Raw genomic sequence first — 20,681 nt, forward strand, 5'->3', positions numbered from 1 at the left:
GGCCAGTTCCACTAGTGCCAACCGCTGGCCCCAGGGTCTCTGGCACCAATGACAGGCTCCAGGGCACTACCTTCCGAAGCAGGAAAATCTAATGTATCCCTTACGTAGCTCGCCAAGAACCAACTAATGGATCCGGCGCACTACTTATCAGAACACAACTGCAACATGCATATGGCCAGTTCCACTAGTGCCAATGATTGGCTCTAGGGCACTACCTTCCGAAGCAGGTGGACCTAATGTATCTGGAATTGGCCACTTACAATCATCAATGAGTGAATCCTGTTGTGACCTCCCAGACCGTGTGAAAAACCGTAAATTCCCTCAAATAGTTCCCGAATGTCCACTTGTACGCGAGCGTGTCTCAAACCTATGTTGACTCTTTCTTATATTTTTTCTAATTTTAATTATAGTATATAAAGAAAAATTCTTATCATCATCATAAAGATCGTGATGACAACTGCAACATTAACAATATTTAATAATGACATGGGACATCTACACATATTTCACATTATACAGTTTGTTCAACATATATGACGCACTTACGTTTGAAATCCGGCAAGTTTCTCGCATTCTTAATCTCATCTGGTAGACTGTTGTACCGTTGAATCCCTTTGAAAAACAAAGAGTTTCTGGCACTTCGGGAATGCAAGTTAGGTACCCTCGGCTCATTTGCCCTGCGTGTGTGGTGCCGATGGATATCGGACCCCCGAACTATGCTCTCCCCCAGGTACCCAGGCAACAGGCCCTTTAACATTTTATATATGAAAGTCATGGTCTGGTACACAATCCGCTGCTCTACTGACATCCATTGAAGAATATTCAGCATAACCGCGGACGGCGTACGTCGACCGCACCCCAGAATTAACCTCATAATCCGGTTTTGCAACCTTTGAAGTCTTTTGATTTGACCTTTGTTGCCAAGAAACAAAATGGATGAGCAGAAGTCAAAGTGTGGCGAGATCAATGATTTGTAGAGATGAACTTTCCCAAAAAAATCGAGATCCTTCGCCAATCTACTTATCACTCCACACTTCTTTGCCACTTTAGCGATGACCCAGTCAATGTGAGCGTGGAACTTCAACCTGTCGTCTAGGATAACTCCCAGGTATTTAGCCTGTCTAACTCTTTCGATTAGTTCCGAATTTATTACGATAGATGGAGGTTCTTCCAATACACCCGCAGACATCACCATGTAACAAGTCTTGTTAATGTTTAATGCCAGCTTTTTGTACTTCAGCCATCCATCCAGAGCGTTTAAATCGATATTCATCAGAGACTCTGCTTGCTTAATTTTTTTGTGCGAGGTGAACAATACAGTATCGTCGGCAAAAAGATTGATCTCACAAGCCTTCAAAACCTGTTTCATGTCATTGATGTACATGATAAACCAAATTGGTCCAAGAACACTACCTTGCGGAACACCAAGGGTGTTTCCTATAGGCTCTGATACAGAGCTACCAAATAAAGTTCTCTGAGTTCTTTCTTTTAAATAACTTTCGAACCAACTGAGCTCCCTCCCCACAATACCAAAACGCCTTAAGGTACAAAGCAATAATGGCCTAGATATTGTTTCAAATGCCCGTTTTAGATCCAAGAAAACAGCAACTATCGATTCTCTCCGATCCATTAACACCCTCCACCTCGCCAGTACAAGATTCAGAGCAGTCTCACAAGAGTGTCCTTGCCGATATCCTGATTGCTCTCGGATCAACAGCTCGCTTCCATTCAGAAACTGAACCAATTGCTCCTTAACCTGAACCAATTCCTCCTTCTCCAGCACCTTTTCGAGCACATGCAACATATTGATAGGACGAAAATCCTCCGCATTGGCAGCTCCGTTCATTTTAGGAATAGGTATAATCAATGATTCTTTCCATGATTTCGGAAAACATCCCCTCTCTAGTGATTGATTAATCACCATAAGAAGGTCCTCTCCGATCACATGATAGCAATCCTGTATGGTTGTTGAACTTACATTCCCTATACCTGCCGTTTTTGTCAGGTTGAAACAAATGGTTTTTAGTTGTTCAAGAGTAATTTTCTGAAATCTGAAATGGCATCGTGGAGTAGCACTATCTACGTAATAGCTAGGTTCACTGACAGAAGCAATGTTTTGATTAATATCTAAAACACTGTTCACAAAGAACGAGTTAAACTTGTTGCAAATGATGGAGTCGTCAGCCTCAATCACACCATTAAATTTTACAACTGAAACGCATGATTCATCAGGTTGTAACATGCTTTTGAGGACTTTCCATAACTCTTTGCTATTTTTCTTGTGCTTGTTTATTTCACTGCTAAAGAAATCGCTTCGTCTATTTTTGAGATCCCTACTATAACTGTTTCTAAGTTTAGTATACTCAGACCAATCATTATCTCTATTCGTTCTAATAAATTTTTTATACACTTTGTCTCTTTTCCGTTTAGCACGTGCGAGATCCAAAGTATACCACCTACTAGTTTCTCTAGAAACAATTGTCTTTTCTTCCACCAAGGTGCTCATTGCATGTTTCAATGTGTTCCATAACAAGTCAGCAGCCTCATCAAAATCAGATGCACCACACTGCAAGCTTTGTGACACATTATTGCAAAGAGCATGTTTTGAATACCTATTCCAGCATTTAACTTTCCGTTGAATCGTTTTACAACGTTCATCGTTTATGTTCAAAACAAGTGTTTCGTGATCCGATATTTTCAATAACGGATCAGTAGTGACTTTGATTGAGTCAATACTACTGTAAACCTGATCAATCAATGTCCTGCTCTGCCTAGCAATTCGTGTGAATTCATTAACTTTTTGGTTCATGTTTACTGAATCCATTAAACTTTTCAGTTTCGCAGATTTTTCAACATTTAACCAGTCAATATTAAAGTCACCGACGATAATGTTCAACTTACTAAGATCCAAAAACCTGTCTAACCATTCTTCCAAAATATCAACGAACCTCGAATCACTCGCACTAGGTGAGTGATACAATATGCTATAATTGCCTACCGTCATACCCCGAGAAACCGCTACACCGAGAAACCAATTGCCTTCCAATGACTCGTTTAAGATCACTTTAAGGACAACGTCACTTCTGGCATAAGCTGCAACACCTCCTGTGTGACGTGAATGAGATAAACACGACACTACCCTATATCCTTTTAAATAAAATTGCTCGAATGCCTCCTTCTCGGTTACGTGGGTTTCAGAGATCAAGACCAACAAGGGTTGAACTTTTTCTACTGTCTCACGAAACATAGCATAGTTAGATGAAAGACCGGCAACATTGAAATATAAAATCTCTCTGAACCGCCCTAATTCCACCCCTCCCTGCTATTGAGAAAGTTGCATTCGTCTCTCTACCTGTTTTTTAAACAGCGGGCATTCATAGCTATTGGCCGCATGTTGTACCTGTAGTTTCAGGTTCCTGGATGTGTTAGCCAAAACACAATTTACACATTTGAGAATGGACGAAGTACAATCCGACGTTCGGTGCTCGCCACTGCACTTTGAACACGCTTCCTTATTTTGGCAGTCAGTGCTTTTATGGCTAAATTGACCACATTTAAAGCAGCGCATAACGTGAATGGATCTAGAAATTTTACACCGATCAAATCCAATATTGATTTTATCAAGTTTTGCCAGACACTTATCAGTTTCATGGTCGATTTCCAAAACCACATTATGTATCTGGTACTTGTAGATCTTACTCTCAAACATTCCAATTACATTCTCCTGTTTCCAGGGAATTCCCTCATTTTGAGATTTCAAAAGATCTACTAAGTCAGAAGAAGAATATTTTTCACTCATTCCAATTATTTTAACGCGTGCCATAGGTAAGGATGTCGAATAATCGTCTCCTAAAATGTCTTCTACTTCTTTTCTAATGCTATCTAAATTCGCCAGAGCAGGACATTGTGCATATACTTGTCCGTCTCTGCCGTTGCGGAATTCCGACAATTGCTGCTTCCTCGGATCCAATCTGGCGCGAAGGTCAGCTCTTGTCTTATCGCAAGACTGCACCACCTTAGGAACAATAACCAGTGTTTTATTATTTTCTTTATTTTTTCCCATGGGCTCCTTCACATCGTTAATTTTCTTAATTTTGGGAGTAACTTTATTGTTTCCCTCGTCAAATCGATTAATAATAGTTTGAACATTGCTGTCTCCACTATTTGTCCTTTTTCTTTTTTTCGTTACTGTAGCCCATGTATCTAAATTTACTTCCTGTACTGTTTTGCTGGTTTGCGGAGTGTCAGAAGTTGCACGCAAGGCCACCTTCGACATTTTCGAGGCTTCTATAGCGCTTAATGTTTCGCGCAAAGTTGTTTCCAACTTACGCTCCACTTGCGCGCAAAGCTCAGTTTTGAGAATCTCGATTCCTCTCTCTAAAGCGCTAGAAATCCACACGCTCACATTGGCTTCCAAATCCCTCAGTGTTTGTGCAAGCAAATCATTTGATTTAGTTGCATCAGTATCCATATGAACCAAGCCCGCGCTTTGATCTAAACAAATGTCACACATATATACGACATTGCGGTTCTCATTAATTAATTTGACCGCAGGCTTGTTGAGTGTGGGTGTAATACACCGACGGTGAAAAATAAACCCACAACTCCCTGAACAAATTATCGGGTCATCGCTGGTTCCCACCACGGCGGAGCATTTTAAACACTCCATGCCGTGTAAAAAACAAATACGGGCGAAGTCTTATAAAAGTGTTTTTTTTAGCTTACCTGGTTTCAAACGCCGGCCAAAAGCGACACAAACACTACTATACTAATATGCTACTCTACGTATCTCCCGGTGTCACACATACATGGATAAAAACGGTACAAACACTTATCTACACAACAAGGATCGGTTACTGCCACCAACGGCGAGACGCTGTTGACCGCACCAATCTTTTGTTTTTTAACAATGTCACTTTTGCATTTGCAAAACACACTGACACCGAGATCCACGAACATTTATCTACACTTGTATCTAAAAATTTGAGCACTTAGCTCTATTTTACACAACTTATTTCACGTTACAACACAGAGCTAAACAGTCACGAACTGCACTTGTCAACAGTCACTCATCAATCCTTCTTCGCAACGGTGGGAGCGATCGGCTATGGAGGGCTGGAGGAGTGCGAGTGTGTGTCCCATGCACACAGCGAAATTTTGGTCAACACCTCGATGGTGGGAGCGTTTTTTCCATGGGATGGGGTAGTGGAGTGCGAGTGTGTCGCATGATTCCTTTAAAACTAAGGCCAGGGGTAGCGAGACCCTACTAGCAATGAGAATGAAAAAGTGTGCGACTTTCAGGCGAGGGGCATGTAGAAGCATGGGGAGACGGTTGGAAATTCGCGGAATTGCTCGGAGGCGCGAGCGTGTTTTGGTTTCTACACAGTTTTTGCACTCACACAATTACACATGTGTGAATGTGTGCGTTCACTTTCAGCCTGCGCGCTCAGTTTGGTTTTCTCGCAGCGGCATGCGGGTATCGGTGTCTCGCTCGCACTAGTGCAGCGAGTGTTCCTCTGTGCGCTCCCCTTCTTGCCACCACACGAAATCGTCAGTTCAGCTCAAGCGTTCGCCGTGAAAGGCTGCGCGCGTGTTAGCCTAAGTCCCGGGCGATCGAAGTTTCGCTAAGTGTTGAAGTGTTGTGCACATTGAAATGAAGCTGCGCTTATTTGTTATCATTTATCCTAAATGTGTGATTTGCGTTGCTTCATTTTAATATTTGTTTGCTGTATTGAACATCAACAACGGTATCCATGCAGTTAGGCGACTATTTTAAATACGGCGATTTTTTTCATATAAATAATGTGTGTGATTTTGTGGCAAGATTGTGTGAAGCTATGTGTGAAAATGCCCCTTTATTTGCAATAAAAGTGATAAAATATAAACCAAGTTTGATGTGTTCAAGTTTTTGTTTTGATTCGGGTGCACCAAGTCCGAATGAAGGGAAGCGCACAGCGCGCTACGAAAGAAACGAGCGGGAGGGGGTGTCAGTCCAGCGCAGCGCAATTCGCTGGAATCAAGTGGGAGGGGGTACCAGTTCAGCGCTGCGCAAGCCGAAAGAAACGGGAAGGAAGGGGTATGAGGAAAATACGATGAAACAGCGCGAGCGAGCGTTCTTTACAGCGAGAGCGCCTCGTGTATTTTAAAGGCAAGCAAGAGAGCGCATTCTCTCCGTGGTAGCGCTCCATCCGCCATTTTTAATTCTCAGCCCAAAACAACGGACTTCGGATCCGTGCTTGGGCCGGACCCCCACCGCGTGTTTCTACCTACCCCTCGCCTGAAAATTTCGTTCTCTTTGTCTGTCGGGTAAAATATTGGACAACCCTACTAGCAATGAGAATGAAAAAGTGTGCGACTTTCAGGCGAGGGGCATGTAGAAGCATGGGGAGACGGTTGGAAATTCGCGGAATTGCTCGGAGGCGCGAGCGTGTTTTGGTTTCTACACAGTTTTTGCACTCACACAATTACACATGTGTGAATGTGTGCGTTCACTTTCAGCCTGCGCGCTCAGTTTGGTTTTCTCGCAGCGGCATGCGGGTATCGGTGTCTCGCTCGCACTAGTGCAGCGAGTGTTCCTCTGTGCGCTCCCCTTCTTGCCACCACACGAAATCGTCAGTTCAGCTCAAGCGTTCGCCGTGAAAGGCTGCGCGCGTGTTAGCCTAAGTCCCGGGCGATCGAAGTTTCGCTAAGTGTTGAAGTGTTGTGCACATTGAAATGAAGCTGCGCTTTTCTTTCACCATTTATCTTAAATGTGTGATATGCGCTGCTTTATTTCAATGTTTATTTTTGCTGTATCGAACATCAACAACGGGATCCACGCAGTTTGACGGCTCTTTGAAATACGACGATTTTTTTATATTAAGAATTTGTGTGATTTTGTGGCAAGGTTGTGTGAAGCTATGTGTGAAAATGCCCCTTTATTTGCAATAAAAGTGATAAAATATAAACCAAGTTTGATGTGTTCAAGTTTTTGTTTTGATTCGGGTGTACCAAGTCCGAATGAAGGAAAGCGCACAGCGCGCTACGAAAGAAACGAGCGGGAGGGGGTGTCAGTCCAGCGCAGCGCAATTCGCTGGAATCAAGTGGGAGGGGGTACCAGTTCAGCGCTGCGCAAGCCGAAAGAAACGGGAAGGAAGGGGTATGAAGAAAATACGATGAAACAGCGCGAGCGAGCGTTCTTTACAGCGAGAGCGCCTCGTGTATTTTAAAGGCAAGCAAGAGAGCGCATTCTCTCCGTGGTAGCGCTCCATCCGCCATTTTTAATTTCGAGCCCAAAACAACGGACTTTGGATCCGATCTTGGGCCGGGCCCCCACCGCGTGTTTCTACCTACCCCTCGCCTGAAAATTTCGTTCTCTTTGTCTGTCGGGAATGGATATGTCATATGCCGTTACCGGCACACTCTCACCCCTACTAGCAATGAGAATGAAAAAGTGTATGACTTTCAGGCGAGGGGCATGTAGAAGCATGGGGAGACGGTTGGAAATTCGCGGAATTGCTCGGAGGCGCGAGCGTGTTTTGGTTTCTACACAGTTTTTGCACTCACACAATTACACATGTGTGAATGTGTGCGTTCACTTTCAGCCTGCGCGCTCAGTTTGGTTTTCTCGCAGCGGCATGCGGGTATCGGTGTCTCGCTCGCACTAGTGCAGCGAGTGTTCCTCTGTGCGCTCCCCTTCTTGCCACCACACGAAATCGTCAGTTCAGCTCAAGCGTTCGCCGTGAAAGGCTGCGCGCGTGTTAGCCTAAGTCCCGGGCGATCGAAGTTTCGCTAAGTGTTGAAGTGTTGTGCACATTGAAATGAAGCTGCGCTTTTCTTTCACCATTTATCTTAAATGTGTGATTTGCGCTGCTTTATTTCAATGTTTATTTTTGCTGTATCGAACATCAACAACGGGATCCACGCGGTTAGACGGCTCTTTGAAATACGACGATTTTTATTATATTAAGAATTTGTGTGATTTTGTGGCAAGATTGTGTGAAGCTATGTGTGAAAATGCCCCTTTATTTGCAATAAAAGTGATAAAATATAAACCAAGTTTGATGTGTTCAAGTTTTTGTTTTGATTCGGGTGCACCAAGTCCGAATGAAGGGAAGCGCACAGCGCGCTACGAAACCCTACTAGCAATGAGAATGAAAAAGTGTATGACTTTCAGGCGAGGGGCATGTAGAAGCATGGGGAGACGGTTGGAAATTCGCGGAATTGCTCGGAGGCGCGAGCGTGTTTTGGTTTCTACACAGTTTTTGCACTCACACAATTACACATGTGTGAATGTGTGCGTTCACTTTCAGCCTGCGCGCTCAGTTTGGTTTTCTCGCAGCGGCATGCGGGTATCGGTGTCTCGCTCGCACTAGTGCAGCGAGTGTTCCTCTGTGCGCTCCCCTTCTTGCCACCACACGAAATCGTCAGTTCAGCTCAAGCGTTCGCCGTGAAAGGCTGCGCGCGTGTTAGCCTAAGTCCCGGGCGATCGAAGTTTCGCTAAGTGTTGAAGTGTTGTGCACATTGAAATGAAGCTGCGCTTTTCTTTCACCATTTATCTTAAATGTGTGATTTGCGCTGCTTTATTTCAATGTTTATTTTTGCTGTATCGAACATCAACAACGGGATCCACGCGGTTAGACGGCTCTTTGAAATACGACGATTTTTATTATATTAAGAATTTGTGTGATTTTGTGGCAAGATTGTGTGAAGCTATGTGTGAAAATGCCCCTTTATTTGCAATAAAAGTGATAAAATATAAACCAAGTTTGATGTGTTCAAGTTTTTGTTTTGATTCGGGTGCACCAAGTCCGAATGAAGGGAAGCGCACAGCGCGCTACGAAAGAAACGAGCGGGAGGGGGTGTCAGTCCAGCGCAGCGCAATTCGCTGGAATCAAGTGGGAGGGGGTACCAGTTCAGCGCTGCGCAAGCCGAAAGAAACGGGAAGGAAGGGGTATGAGGAAAATACTATGAAACAGCGCGAGCGAGCGTTCTTTACAGCGAGAGCGCCTCGTGTATTTTAAAGGCAAGCAAGAGAGCGCATTCTCTCCGTGGTAGCGCTCCATCCGCCATTTTTAATTTCGAGCCCAAAACAACGGACTTTGGATCCGACTTCGGGCCGGACCCCCACCGCGTGTTTCTACCTACCCCTCGCCTGAAAATTTCGTTCTCTTTGTCTGTCGGGACGTTCTTCACCACAATTACAGGGTTCCCAGTTTTTTTTTGTTTTCAGAATTTTTGAATTATTCTTAAATATACTGACTCTCAATTCCTTTTTATTTTTTTAATCCAGCAATTTATTGAGTGTCTCCCCTTTTCATTTAATTGGTAATATAACTTATCGACTTTTTCCAAAAAGTTATTTCGATAACGTGTTTCAAAAATGTTAACACGAATCCGAATAACTGTGACACACTTTCTAAAATAGTTTTTAGCACACAATATATTGTACGAATGATTCAAAAGAAGAACATCAACAAACAACAACAAAAAATCGTGAAAATAAAATTAAAAAAAAATTAAGCAGCAAATCTTTAGTACACAAAGAAACTACTATGGAAACCCTGTATGCACTTCTCCATCGCATCCAATTCTTCGTTTTCTTTGCCTCGTTTCGTTTCGTTGGTGGTCCCCTTGCGTTGTCGTTTTTCTTCTTTCATTTCGGTGGTACAGTTTTGCAGTTCTATCCAAGGCCGTTCGTTCTTATCACTGCACCTGATGAAGATAAATTTGTTTAAAAATTAATGTGTATGCCGCAATTGTGTGAATAAACTATTGGCTGTATCATTACAATGGCTACAAAGAATACTATCGTAAGTAGTTCAACTTGAATAGATAAATAAAGTTATGTTTGTACTTATTAGTAAACATTATTTATATCCGTAGGAAAAAGTTAAAAAGAGAAGTATGAAGAATGTCGATGCTTCTATTGAACGCAAGCTGAAAGGAAGCGTTCTACCTTTGCCAGCCACGTTAAAAATGGGTACTAAAGTGACATTGCCGGTTCAATTGAAAAACAAAGCCGCGGAAATAGTGACCGAAGGAAAAACCGTAGTGTTTTATTCCCTGGTTCCGCCGGTTGGAAAGTACACGCACGTGATCAAATCAAGCGTTCCTCTAACGGAAGCTTCAGTACCGGCTTTTGACTTCAATAGCGCCGTGGGGCCGATTCGTATGAATGTGACCCGCCTTCAGCCTTCGAGTCCGGTTGTCCTTCCTTCAAGTAAGCCTCTAACCCATGGTGTAGAAGCATTTCCGTGTCGAAACAGGCTAAAAGTGCCTCTTTCATCACCATAGTCGATTAAGCCTTCTTCAACAATACCAAAGCGTTCTACGAATGTTTTTTTTTATATTATTGCAGGGCCAGTGAATGATGAGATCAAAAAACAACCGCTAAGTGTGGCAGCCGAATCTTCCAGTAAAATTTTATCATCAATGTTAGGATCAGAAGAATCATCAATGCATCCATCTCGAAACACGATCAGCCCGCCACTTTCCCCGCCGTTGTTTGAGCTTCCTTCATCAATCCTTTCAAACTCTTTTGCAAACGAAACAGATTTGAATAACTTTGAAGGGCCAGTGTTGCTAGATGTTATCGAATTGAAACCGCCAAATGCAGAAGCTGGATCTTCCAGTCAGCCATTAACTTTAACGGAAGGTATACAATCAACTTCGTCGCACAACTCGGTACAATCATTACCTTCGTTATCTATACCTTTTCCGCCATTGCACGTTCAAACTGACTCAAATCAAAATATAACTGCTTTCGATCAGATGCTAATCATAAAAAAATCAGAACACTATAATATCCAAACTGGATACCATTATAACTGAACAGCGAATTTTGCGACAAATCTTTGAACATGCGTTACAATCTAACATGATTGGTTCCAATGATCATCGCGAAATGACATGCTTTAAGTTAAGCCCGATAAATGATGCGAATAAATTAAAAAGTTTTGATGAACAACTGGGAACTGATCGAGAATTTCGACAAAAATTAATACAATATATTAAATACAAAACAAACGATACACGCACGGAACAACTGTTACACTGTGCGATTGATATATGCTTCTCAAAAAAAATGTTTCATGAGCTCACTTGGACAGGACGCTCGTCATCAGATTTGCACAAATTATGTATACAAAGTTATACAAACGTGTTAGATCTATTTAAAGAGCTAGGAAGATTTTCACATCAACAACTAGGAGATTTTTTCAAAAAAAAACCAAAAACAGTAATCGACGTCAGCAATTATCGTACCAACGGAAACCAACACCAAGAACCAAAACAAAGCAAGAAAATATCTTGCCACACTCCATGTAAATTCAAAAAAATTAAAATAATTTTAAAATAGTTGAACTGTTTGAACTGGGATTTTTAGAATAAAATTAAGAAGGACTTTATTTTTGTATTATTTATTCATTTATTTATTAAGGATACCATGCACTACCAAAATGGATAGATTACGAAATGAACTTAATAAAACGAAAATAACTTACGAAATATTTTATTCTGGCTGGTGGTGTGCATTACGAGGTTCAAATAATGTATGCACCACGGGAACAAACAATGCATCTCCTTGCCCGTTCAATATAACGGAACAATATTTGGCAATAATATCGTTTGGTTCAAACTCAACCAAAGAATCAGACACATTGTTTACATTGCCCTTGCATATGTACAAAATCGCAGAAGATATGGGACGGTCAAAATACTCCATCTTTTCGGCCAGTACATTTCCAATTATTTTTATATTATTATTGTAGGCTTTTGAACTACGGTACCGTACAACCTCAAATTTTGAGGACAAAAACCATCCATCCCGGTTACCTTCTTTTAAAACAAATTCACGTAAGTGGAGATTTATCTTATCTCCGAAATTTAGAGTGTAGCAAGGATGATCGTTTTCCAATGACTTCGGAGCTAAGAGGTGATCAAGTTCGGATAAACGATTAATCACTTGTTCCAGATTTTTATGCCCATGCCTCAAAAGGTGCTTCTGAATTTGCAGACAATTTTCGTATGTATATGTGCTGAGTGTTCTAAGGTTTCCTAAATCATTTACCTCATCATATACGTGCAAAAGATTATGTGCATTACTGCTAACATAACCTTCCCCATATATACGACCATATTCTTTTACATAAAGTGCTAGCATATCATCAGCGACTTTCCAATGGCTTTTGTAAAAGTCGGTAGACAGCATAGTTATGGCACAAAAATATAACAGAAAATGGTCATATGCTTCTGAGGTAATGCGATCCTTCAGTACATAAATGCTAGCATAATGTAAAAATGCACTATATTCGGAAGCTTTCCAAAACTTAACATCCTCCAGGGTTCGGAATTTTCTGTGGAATTCAGATGGTAGAGTAATTCCAATCAAATCTTTAGAAATGATTTTGCATGTTTCTTCCGACCATTTTGGTGCTCCCCATTGACCAAAAGTATAGCCCTGCACATTTTTACGTGTAACACCGTAGTCTATCAAATGCAGGCCATCCGCAATAGACGCGGTGTAGCATATCTGCTATACAGAACATATTGTAATACACACTATCAGCCATAGACACATAGTAACACACTTTGGAAAGCCAAGTCACACCATTGTAACACATTCATTATAACACATTCAGTAAATCAGATCATACCATACACACCCGGAAGAGCTCAGGCCACACCGTTCATATAAAAACAATTGTGACACATTTAACAGAACCAACCGAAACGTACAACATAAGCAGGAACAGTTTATGCTTTATAACCCAAAGCAGGAACAGTAGAAGCATTAAACCCAAAACAGGAACTTAGTGACAAGAACCATCGTTCTTGTCAACAAAAGACAAACGTAACTAGCTTAGTGAAAACAATAACTTTCCAACATACAACCCGGAACCAAATGTGAGAAACCCTTAACTTCGTTTGAGTATAAATAAAACCAACTCCGATCATGGCAGGTCAGATTCGTTCGGACTGTCAGGATAGGACTATGCCCATCCTACATCTATCGAGTTCTCATTTAAAGAGTTTAGATATGTCCCCCTGCCCAAGGTAAGGCCTCTAAACTCCAACGTTTCCAGTAAGGGAAACCTCCTAAAGGTTTCTATGATCGCCTGGACGATCAAGTGTCGAACGTCCGCTTCGAAGCAGTATCCACCTCAGTTCTACTTAATTCGGCAAACGATGACGAAGGCCACCCTGACCAACGCGAGTTCAAAGTTACTACATGGCAACCGTCCCAAAATCGAACATACCGGGACTATCTCAAAACATACCACATGACGACCGTAACAGTCATCAAACATATTACAGCGGCATTCACAATATTAATTTTGTTTAGCTTAAGGAGTGGCGTTATTTCCTTGTGATGCTCGCCATATAAACCCAAGCGAAAATTTCTGTCGGTTCTTGGAGGGAACGTTGAACCAGTAGGAAAACACATGGCTTTGGAAATTGGATGCCGATATCCAACAACCGTGCATTTCATACATCCGTGTTTTCCTCCAAAACTTTGTACACCTATAATAAAAAAAAAAAATAAGAATGGTATAAGTCACGAAATAAGTTGCAAAAATCTACCTTTTATAAAAGCGCGTGCCGGTGAATCTGCAATAAAGGCACGTACTTTTATTTTCACTGAAGTGGGATTGCGGCCTAATTGAATGCGTTTTTCCATTAGCAAGTTCAACTCATCCACCAACGGAGTAAGGTACTCGTCGACGGAAGACGGCTTTGATTGGCCGCAAAAAATAGCAACGGTCATTGGATGCACATGTGGCATCGTATGGATCCCCATTAATATTGGCCAAAATGTTCTGCGTGAACTTTTGCGCAGAGGCAACCCGTCAATAAAACAAGTTAGCGACAATTCAGCATTTGCTTCAAACTGCACATTCCTATCAATGTAAAAAATAAATAGACAATTGTATTCTCAGAAAAAGGGGTGAATGTTGTTACCCACCTAAAAGTATTCGTAAGGCATGTTCTAACACCTTGGTACCAATACTGGCCTGTACCGATGTTTGTGATATTAGGCTTAGGTGCTTTATTTGTTCGCAATAAAGTACGCGTATCCTTGGGGAGTCTATGAGTAGTTTGCTCCCGGAATATTCTAAGCAACAGATTAATCGATGTGTGTGGGATATTTGAAGATAGGGCCCAAAAGCGAATACATTCTTCCAATGAATGATTTTGTAGATTAAATCCTTGATCTGCCGAAACATCGGCACCATCACCATCATAACCATCGATTCCTACACAATTAACGCTCTCGGAGGATTCATCTTCTACATCAAGAGACAAAATACTCCCGTTGATTGGTTCAGGTGTACTCGCAACCTCTGATACTATATCTTTAAAAAAAACCATAATTGTACCACCAAAAAAATACAGCAATGATAAAAGTGGTGATCAGGTACACCCCGCACTTGCACAGTCTGTTCCCGAGTTACGCGGGTTCGACTTACGCGGGTATCTAAATTGGACACATCAAATATCAAATCAATACAATTTGCTTGAAGTATTGTCCAATGCAGTACACATAGCATGTTCGGAAGTAAATTTAATCCACTTAAAAGTAAAAAAAATATCAAAATGTTCTGCACAAATCGTAACAAATAAATGATAAAGTATGTAACACTACTAAATTTAATAAAAAATACCGAGTAATCGACTCTATGTTGGCCTAAACTGCGAAATTCGACTTTCGCTGATATTCGAGTTACACGGATTGCACGGGAACGCACAAACCGCGCAATTCGGGAACAAACTGTACGTGTAAATGTTATGTAATAGTGTTGTTGTAGCGCTGTAGCAAAAAACGTAAAGTAAATAAAATAAAGTAAAATGATATAAAAAATTCCTTCATCAATCCTTTCAAACTCTTTTGCAAACGAAACAGATTTGAATAACTTTGAAGGGCCAGTGTTGCTAGATGTTATCGAATTGAAACCGCCAAATGCAGAAGCTGGATCTTCCAGTCAGCCATTAACTTTAACGGAAGGTATACAATCAACTTCGTCGCACAACTCGGTACAATCATTACCTTCGTTATCTATACCTTTTCCGCCATTGCACGTTCAAACTGACTCAAATCAAAATATAACTGCTTTCGATCAGATGCTAATCATAAAAAAATCAGAACACTATAATATCCAAACTGGATACCATTATAACTGAACAGCGAATTTTGCGACAAATCTTTGAACATGCGTTACAATCTAACATGATTGGTTCCAATGATCATCGCGAAATGACATGCTTTAAGTTAAGCCCGATAAATGATGCGAATAAATTAAAAAGTTTTGATGAACAACTGGGAACTGATCGAGAATTTCGACAAAAATTAATACAATATATTAAATACAAAACAAACGATACACGCACGGAACAACTGTTACACTGTGCGATTGATATATGCTTCTCAAAAAAAAATGTTTCATGAGCTCACTTGGACAGGACGCTCGTCATCAGATTTGCACAAATTATGTATACAAAGTTATACAAACGTGTTAGATCTATTTAAAGAGCTAGGAAGATTTTCACATCAACAGCTAGGAGATTTTTTCAAAAAAAAAAACCAAAAACAGTAATCGACGTCAGCAATTATCGTACCAACGGAAACCAACACCAAGAACCAAAACAAAGCAAGAAAATATCTTGCCACACTCCATGTAAATTCAAAAAAATTAAAATAATTTTAAAATAGTTGAACTGTTTGAACTGGGATTTTTAGAATAAAATTAAGAAGGACTTTATTTTTGTATTATTTATTCATTTATTTATTAAGGATACCATGCACTACCAAAATGGACAGATTACGAAATGAACTTAATAAAACGAAAATAACTTACGAAATATTTTATTCTGGCTGGTGGTGTGCATTACGAGGTTCAAATAATGTATGCACCACGGGAACAAACAATGCATCTCCTTGCCCGTTCAATATAACGGAACAATATTTGGCAATAATATCGTTTGGTTCAAACTCAACCAAAGAATCAGACACATTGTTTACATTGCCCTTGCATATGTACAAAATCGCAGAAGATATGGGACGGTCAAAATACTCCATCTTTTCGGCCAGTACATTTCCAATTATTTTTATATTATTATTGTAGGCTTTTGAACTACGGTACCGTACAACCTCAAATTTTGAGGACAAAAACCATCCATCCCGGTTACCTTCTTTTAAAACAAATTCACGTAAGTGGAGATTTATCTTATCTCCGAAATTTAGAGTGTAGCAAGGATGATCGTTTTCCAATGACTTCGGAGCTAAGAGGTGATCAAGTTCGGATAAACGATTAATCACTTGTTCCAGATTTTTATGCCCATGCCTCAAAAGGTGCTTCTGAATTTGCAGACAATTTTCGTATGTATATGCGCTGAGTGTTCTAAGGTTTCCTAAATCATTTACCTCATCATATACGTGCAAAAGATTATGTACATTACTGCTAACATAACCTTCCCCATATATACGACCATATTCTTTTACATAAAGTGCTAGCATATCATCAGCGACTTTCCAATGGCTTTTGTAAAAGTCGGTAGACAGCATAGTTATGGCACAAAAATATAACAGAAAATGGTCATATGCTTCTGAGGTAATGCGATCCTTCAGTACATAAATGCTAGCATAATGTAAAAATGCACTATATTCGGAAGCTTTCCAAAACTTAACATCCTCCAGGGTTCGGAATTTTCTGTGGAATTCAGATGGTAGAGTAATTCCAATCAAATCTTTAGAAATGATTTTGCATGTTTCTTCCGACCATTTTGGTGCTCCCCATTGACCAAAAGTATAGCCCTGCACATTTTTACGTGTAACACCGTAGTCTATCAAATGCAGGCCATCCGCAATAGACGCGGCATTCACAATATTAATTTTTTTTAGCTTAAGGAGTGGCGTTATTTCCTTGTGATGCTCGCCATATAAACCCAAGCGAAAATTTCTGTCGGTTCTTGGAGGGAACGTTGAACCAGTAGGAAAACACATGGCTTTGGAAATTGGATGCCGATATCCAACAACCGTGCATTTCATACATCCGTGTTTTCCTCCAAAACTTTGTACACCTATAATAAAAAAAAAAAAAAATAAGAATGGTATAAGTCACGAAATAAGTTGCAAAAATCTACCTTTTATAAAAGCGCGTGCCGGTGAATCTGCAATAAAGGCACGTACTTTTATTTTCACTGAAGTGGGATTGCGGCCTAATTGAATGCGTTTTTCCATTAGCAAGTTCAACTCATCCACCAACGGAGTAAGGTACTCGTCGACGGAAGACGGCTTTGATTGGCCGCAAAAAATAGCAACGGTCATTGGATGCACATGTGGCATCGTATGGATCCCCATTAATATTGGCCAAAATGTTCTGCGTGAACTTTTGCGCAGAGGCAACCCGTCAATAAAAAAAGTTAGCGACAATTCAGCATTTGCTTCAAACTGCACATTCCTATCAATGTAAAAAATAAATAGACAATTGTATTCTCAGAAAAAGGGGTGAATGTTGTTACCCACCTAAAAGTATTCGTAAGGCATGTTCTAACACCTTGGTACCAATACTGGCCTGTACCGATGTTTGTGATATTAGGCTTAGGTGCTTTATTTGTTCGCAATAAAGTACGCGTATCCTTGGGGAGTCTATGAGTAGTTTGCTCCCGGAATATTCTAAGCAACAGATTAATCGATGTGTGTGGGATATTTGAAGATAGGGCCCAAAAGCGAATACATTCTTCCAATGAATGATTTTGTAGATTAAATCCTTGATCTGCCGAAACATCGGCACCATCACCATCATAACCATCGATTCCTACACAATTAACGCTCTCGGAGGATTCATCTTCTACATCAAGAGACAAAATACTCCCGTTGATTGGTTCAGGTGTACTCGCAACCTCTGATACTATATCTTAAAAAAAAACCATAATTGTACCACCAAAAAAATACAGCAAGGATAAAAGTGGTGATCAGGTACACCCCGCACTTGCACAGTCTGTTCCCGAGTTACGCGGGTTCGACTTACGCGGGTATCTAAATTGGACACATCAAATATCAAATCAATACAATTTGCTTGAAGTATTGTCCAATGCAGTACACATATCATGTTCGGAAGTAAATTTAATCCACTTAAAAGTAAAAAAAATATCAAAATGTTCTGCACAAATCGTAACAAATAAATGATAAAGTATGTAACACTACTAAATTTAATAAAAAATACCGAGTAATCGACTCTATGTTGGCCTAAACTGCGAAATTCGACTTTCGCTGATATTCGAGTTACACGGATTGCACGGGAACGCACAAACCGCACAATTCGGGAACAAACTGTACGTGTAAATGTTATGTAATAGTGTTGTTGTAGCGCTGTAGCAAAAAACGTAAAGTAAATAAAATAAAGTAAAATGATATAAAAAATAAAGAAATAGAATAACACAAAACTTATAAAAATTAATTAAATTCAATCAAGCATAACCGATGTCGACCCGCTGACACACACACACACACACACACACACACACACACACACACACACACACACACACACACACACACACACACACACACACACACACACACACACACACACACACACACACACACACACACACACACACACACACACACACACACACACACACACACACACACACACACACACACACACACACACACACACACACACACACACACACACACACACACACACACACACACACACACACACACACACACACACACACACACACACACACACACACACACACACACACACACACACACACACACACACACACACACACACACACACACACACACACACACACACACACACACACACACACACACACACACACACACACACACACACACACACACACACACACACACACACACACACACACACACACACACACACACACACACACACACACACACACACACACACACACACACACACACACACACACACACACACACACGCACACAAAACCATCTATTCACAGATATGTTCAAACTCTTAAATATTTTTTATGGCCTCTTTCACATATATTCATACCTTTTAAATGTTAACACTGCACAATGTATAATACCAACACTTTTTTATGAATACATTACTAAAAGTGTTTTAACATTTTGCTAAGATTATATATTTACGCGTTTACCTGACCGCTGCCGATTCGAACTGCATTCTCCTTCCTCAAACCTTGCTTGCTGTGCTGTTCGCTTCTGGATTTGGCGATAGAATTGGCCAGATCTTCGCGATGACTCCAATGACATTTTGTCTTTTTCAATCTCTTCAATCTAAAATAAATACATGTTTATACCAAAATACTGCATAATAATATAAAAACTATACCTTCTTTGCTGTTGATTTACAATGACACTTTTCACTCCTGACTTTTGCTAACAAAAACTAACACGCTCGAGAATTGTGGTGGATGCTAGCCATGGAAAGATTTAGCGTAGAATGAATCAAATCAACACGGCAACAATTTTGAAACTCAAGCTGCTCACAACGGCTATCAGTATGTGTGTGTGTGTTATCACACATAAATCAATCGGAGAGCGCTTCCAGCGTGAACGATTCATGTTGCAAATGATATTGACTAAGTCCCAGAAAAGCGAGACACAAGAGTTTCTCTCGAACGATGGAAAGAGAAGAGCCATATGAAACATGAGGATGGTTGATGTGACACAGCCAAGTTGCGAGCAAAAAGTGACCAACACCCAGAAGAGCAAGACAGAATGAAAATTTTTCTGAATGTTAGAAAGAGAAAAATGATAGATACACATAAAAATCGCGCGATAATGCCGGTTGGGTAGTGTTGTGGACGGAATCAAAGTTGCGCAAAATTGTGCTCTGGGCCGCTCGCTACGTGCGACGGGTTTCAGACGCTAGAGCTGTCAACAACCACGTGCAACCATGGCTGCGCCCTCATCGCGATCCTTCCGAGGACCGAGGTCGGGACGACGACCTCGGGGTGACCGTTGACATACACTTCACTGCAGGCCATCCGCGATAAGAGGTGCGAGCGCGTGCATTAGGGACTAGCGGGCGTATAGGGTTTTTTTTGTATGTAAAGTTTTAATGCGTTGTACATCGTTATTGTAATATAGTGTTTTAAGTACTTTTATCCTGGTGTTCGGATTGTTTATTTATGTGTTAAAGAACATAAAAGTGGCGACGAGAAATATTTTCCTCATCAGTGTGTAGAACCTGCGTTGTAAAAGAAAAAAAAACTGCTCCTTCTCTAACTGAAAAAAACGCGCAGTGCAGTGAAATTGTTTAATAATTAAGCAAAAAAAAAACCTATTCAGTGAGTGTAAAAAAAAAGTATATAAAAAGGATCATCAGAACGTGTGTAGTAGGATAGCTAAGCTCAGTAGCTTAATTGAAAAGTTCGGGTACAGTTCGGTATTATTTTTTTTTTTCTGTCGAGGACAATTTTTTTTTCTCTCTCTGCAAATAATTTATAAAATGAATACCAGTGGTGATGAAGAAAGGCGCTCTAGTGCGGGTTTTAATGTGCAACCGACTCACCAGCTACAAAATGGTTCTGGAGAACCATCAGTGCAGCGACCTCCATTACAAACGCCGCCATCGGTGTCGATGGATAGTTCGTCGATGATGCAGATCTTGAAATTAATGCAGCAACAAATGGCGCAGCAGCAAGGGTCAGGCCAAAGTTCATCC

The 20,681-nt window shown here is 40.7% G+C and overlaps 1 long non-coding RNA gene across 2 annotated transcripts; it reads left to right on the plus strand.

The window, feature by feature from the left end:
- The first annotated feature begins 6,316 nt into the window (after positions 1-6,316).
- Positions 6,317-8,745, plus strand: LOC125906798 (uncharacterized). Of its 2 annotated transcripts, none has more exons than XR_007452147.1 (2): positions 6,317-6,886; positions 8,681-8,745. It is a non-coding gene; the product is annotated as an uncharacterized LOC125906798 (long non-coding RNA). The 2 variants fall into 2 exon arrangements; XR_007452146.1 differs by lacking the exon at positions 8,681-8,745 and adding an exon at positions 7,973-8,037.
- The last annotated feature ends 11,936 nt before the right edge of the window (positions 8,746-20,681 follow it).

The sequence above is a fragment of the Anopheles coluzzii genome, chromosome X, assembly GCF_943734685.1.
Source record: "Anopheles coluzzii chromosome X, AcolN3, whole genome shotgun sequence".
In the NCBI taxonomy this organism is placed as follows: Eukaryota; Metazoa; Arthropoda; class Insecta; order Diptera; family Culicidae; genus Anopheles; species Anopheles coluzzii.